Raw genomic sequence first — 3,584 nt, forward strand, 5'->3', positions numbered from 1 at the left:
CAGTCTCAGTGGTACTTTACACACTGTTAACTAGTCTAAGCACATTTTGACAAAACAAATTGTCATGTGATGATTACCGGAATCATAGGCAGTTTGTTTCTAAATCAGCATACAACAATTAATTTATTTAGAACTGGACTGTATAATTATTTAAATTACAGAACTTCAGTTTTATTAAATAATGATACACGATATAGATATATATCCCCTCTTTAAGTTTGTATCTAAATCAGCACACAACAATTAATTTATTTAGAACTGATTTGTATAATTACTTAAATTGCAGAACTTCAGTTTTATTAAATAATGATACAGATATATTATCCCCTCTTTAAGTTTGTATCTAAATCAGCACACAACAATTAATTTATTTAGAACTGATCTGTATAATTATTTAAATTACAGAACTTCAGTTTTATTAAATAATGATACACGATACAGATATATATCCCCTCTTTAAGTTTGTATCTAAATCAGCACACAACAATTAATCAATTTAGAACTGATTTGTATAATTACTTAAATCGCAAAACTTCAGTTTTATTAAATAATGATACAGATATATATCCCCTCTTTAAGTTTGTATCTAAATCAGCACGCAACAATTAATCAATTTAGAACTGATTTGTATAATTACTTAAATCGCAGAACTTTAGTTTTATCAAATAATGATACAGATACATATCCCCACTTTAAGTTTGTATCTAAATCAGCACACAACAATTAATCAATTTAGAACTGATTTGTATAATTACTTAAATCGCAGAACTTCAGTTTTATTAAATAATGATACAGATATATATCCCCACTTTAAGTTTGTATCTAAATCAGCACACAACAATTAATCAATTTAGAACTGATTTGTATAATTACTTAAATCGCAGAACTTCAGTTTTATTAACTAATGATACAGATACATATCCCCACTTTAAGTTTGTATCTTTCGAACCCTAAAGATGTTACGATGTTTTTAATGACAACTTTAAACAAGAGAAAGTCCGCTTGACCAATTTCTCATATAAGTCATTACATAAGTTTGGTGTTTGATCTCTTCTTCCCAAAATTGTTGTGTTGAAGAAAAGTCTTTCCAAAGATTGCTTTTGCCTTGACCTTGATTTGCAATGTAAATTTTTTACAACACGTTTATGGTATCTAGAACACTGCGCACGTAGTTGAAACAACGATGAAAGTTCTTCAATTATTTCTTATAATTTTCGTTGTTTGAGGACTTGTCAATCCTATCAAAGTCTGTTAACTACTGAACGATGTAAAACAATCAAAATGATTTCAACGAAAACAACAATGTATCTTACTATCTCTTGGCCAGGTGGTTAGGGCGCTCGACTCGCAATCTGCGGGTTCAAATCCCCAGCCCACCAAACAAGTAGCTCTAGTCTTACACTGCTAAATTAAGGATGGCTAGCGCAGATAGTCCTCGTGTAGCTTTGAGCAAAATTCAAAACCAAATACTCTTACTAATCCTTCAGTTTCACAGTTTGATTGGATTCTAAAGTTTTTGGGCGACCTCTTTTCCTGATTGCTTTAACTTCAATAGGAACTCAATCGAGACTGTATACACAACGTTTATATTTAATGTAAACGTCAACTTACAACTGAGATTAGGATAAGCATTACGTTCTGTCGTATTGTTAATTGAGTAGTTTGAAAACAGGCCTCTGTAGGTAAATTACTTTGCAAAAGGAAATGGACTTTCGCCAAAATCTTGACATAAATGGGAGGAAAACCTCGGAAAACAACCGGGGGTATTCGGAAACTCAAATACAAATAAATGGCCGATCTCGGATTTATGGTCCTTCATGGCGGCGGGGATCTAAAAATCCTATGCTGTATAAGTTGACGTGGGGGGAAACGGGAGTACCCCGAGAAAACCCACTTTCACTAGTAAGACGCATTAACGTGAAGATATTACAAAGAAACTTGGTATGGCGGTGGGGTGGCAAGAGTGATAGGCGAGACTGTAGGTTAATTAACGTGGCATGGAGTTTTTCAGGTGGCGGACTGTTTTTAGGAGGAACTCTGACTGGGTATAGGTGTGATAAGGGTGGGATCTTCGTCATTACTGGTGAAGGAGTGACGGAAAATAAATGACTGTGAGGGCAGCTCGTCTATTCGGTCGTTCGGCGAAGGAAAAGAGTCGGGGAAGTGTCGATTTGTAAGGTGTTTGACGACGAATGTTCGGTAAGCGGGTCTGGCTTAAGGGGTGGGATGGTTGTAGATTATTCAGGATACAGGTTTGTCGTGTTTTCTCGGTTGTTTCTGTTTGGAAATGGTCTTTTGGTGGTAGCTGAGCTTTTGTCTTTTTTGTCATTGTTGTTTGGGTTGACGTGTCTTGTTGTTTGATTTCGGTTATAGGTGCTGTCTGGGTCTGTTGGTCATTTACTGTTGTTTGTTTCATACTATAGGTTTGGGTCTCCTGGTTGGCGGCGGGTGTTGTACGAGAGTGGCGTGGAGGGAATATGGGAGGTGTGTTGGTTAGTGTTGGGGAGAGAGAGGCTTTTGGTACGGTTTTATTTGCCTTGAAATGGTAGAAGTCCTGGGAACAGCCACGTGCAAGTATGAAGTCCGTTATCTGTTGAGATGTTACAACTTTATGAAGTGGGAGGGCGATCCTGATTTCCTAGATGGATATTCGAGTAGGTGGTTCTTTCAAGTGCTCGGTGGATTTTGTCGGTAGGAAGAGCTTATTTTTAAATGAAGATTTATCTGCAATGGGTGAAACAATAAGCCCAAAAATTGTATTGTTCAAAAGTTCGAATGCTAAATTATCGTTGATAAGCAATTTTAATACTTTTTATCGTTTGTGGAATTTTTGTTTTGTTTGTTTGTTTGGAATTAAGCACAAAGCTACACAATGGGCTATCTTTGCTCTGCCCACCACGGGTATCGAAACCCGGTTTCTAGCGTTGTAAGTCCGCAGACATACCACAGTGCCACTGGGGGGGGGGGGCGTTTGTGGGATACTGTGATGATTAAACAAGCTCTAATTTCTGTAATATCAACTCTTGATTTTAAGGCTTACAAAAATAAAACCACTATATTTCTCAGTGTAAATTATAGCATTAATATTGTTTTTAGTTGTAGAAAAATATTCATTTAATGGGACTTTCCATTGATGCGGCAAACTCAGTTTAGACTTGGTTCAAAAATCATGTTAACATAAAAGTTCATATAATTACCTATAAGTAAAAATGTATGCCGTAACAGAGGAGGTACACAAATAATATGGCTAATTAAAATAGGCTTAAAGGTCAGGTGAAAGCAAAAGTCATGTATTACTAACACGACTCATTCAAAATCTCTATAAACGTAATGAAATTTGAACCGCGCTATCTAGCGGCTAATCTTATAGCACTTTTAAGCCGCCTATTTAAACGCACATTGTGTGACGTTTTCCAGTGTTTATAGCTTACAATTAGATATGGATTTCGCGCAAGGCTACACGAGGGCTATCTGCGCTAGCCGTCCCTAATTTAGCAGTGTAAGACTAGAGGGAAGACAGCTAGCCATCACCACCCACCGCCAACTCTTGGGCTACTATTTAACCAACGAATAGTGGGATTGAC

This window comes from Limulus polyphemus, unplaced genomic scaffold, assembly GCF_000517525.1.
Source record: "Limulus polyphemus unplaced genomic scaffold, Limulus_polyphemus-2.1.2 Scaffold305, whole genome shotgun sequence".
NCBI classification, from domain to species: domain Eukaryota; kingdom Metazoa; phylum Arthropoda; class Merostomata; order Xiphosura; family Limulidae; genus Limulus; species Limulus polyphemus.